General features: G+C 44.4%; 2 protein-coding genes across 12 annotated transcripts in view; both read left to right on the top strand.

Moving 5' to 3' along the window:
- The window catches only part of LOC116849333 (protein unc-79 homolog), a 736,358-nt gene that overhangs the window by 714,249 nt on the left and 21,102 nt on the right, over window positions 1–1,007 (top strand). The gene's annotated exons all lie outside the window — the stretch shown is intronic.
- The window catches only part of LOC116849338, a 1,830-nt gene continuing 906 nt past the window's right edge, over window positions 84–1,007 (top strand). Inside the window, exon 1 of the mRNA XM_032826395.1 lies at window positions 84–1,007. The gene's annotated coding sequence lies outside the window, so the exon portion shown is untranslated.

The following is a 1,007-nucleotide window of genomic DNA, read 5'->3' as shown; positions in this document are numbered from 1 at the left end:
GAGAATGCGCGACCATTCGCCGACAAAAGAATGATTCGGGTATATAACGGTGCGCTTCCTCTAGGAAAATCGTTCTTTTTGTTAAAAAGGGAATTCCGATCGTATCTTTGGCGGCAATCCTCGCGCTGACTCAGAAGACGCCGGCTGAAATACCGCTGACTATTTTTTCGCTTGTGCCGGCTATTACAATAGCCTGCTAATTCGCGGCATATTCCAAATACGCCTGTTTATATCTCGCACCATTTTTATACGCGCCGGTTCATTAGAACGCGTGAATACTTGTTTTTTTTGGCGCGTGTCTTTCGCCTCAGACGACACGCGCCCGCGGGGCTGCACGGTGTCTGCACGCGCACTTGCCAGGTTCGCTTTTTTTTTTCAAACCGGAACCCGGAAAACATGACAAAACAATCAGCTACGTGCGAAAACCCGAGACAAAAATGCGAGCGCCTAAACATACAAAAAAAAGGAGAGTTTAGAAGCGTTAGAATATTGCCGTCGGTTATGGCAACCGTTGCGTTTAAGAAAAAAGAAAATGTGCTAAGATGAAAATAAGCCTGAGAAAAGCGACGTCGTGATGACTAACATTCAGAGGAGGCAGAATATCAGGTATAAAATATTATCGTTGTTCGTCATAAACTTGTGCGCTTAAAACCACCCTTGCATTCGCCCACTACGTTAGAAAATTCCAGAAAAACACTCCCTAGAAAAGCGCGCCAGAGAAGCGAAACTGAAAAATGTTATTAAATAAACATTTTTGGTACGCGTATACTATCTCCCTCTATGCATTTTTCGCACTCTCGCGACCCTATAAAACCGCTCTTGATCGCTCGCGGGTTTCATACCGTCGGTAGTGCTCCGATAGTCACGTTTCGCTGTTACAAAAAGTCAGCGTTTGTTAAAATTATTCACGGGCTATTCGAGGAGCGAGTGTCGTGAGAAATATAATGGCCGCTAACAAGCAGAATATCGAGAAGGATATAACTAATAACACCCGCAGTGTTATTAGT

The sequence above is a fragment of the Odontomachus brunneus genome, unplaced genomic scaffold (genome assembly GCF_010583005.1).
Source record: "Odontomachus brunneus isolate Ranch 3 - 2012 unplaced genomic scaffold, Obru_v1 Obru_scaffold_112, whole genome shotgun sequence".
NCBI classification, from domain to species: Eukaryota; Metazoa; Arthropoda; class Insecta; order Hymenoptera; family Formicidae; genus Odontomachus; species Odontomachus brunneus.
Note: the sequence above shows the minus strand (reverse complement) of the source record. Positions and strands in the feature narration are given on the sequence as shown.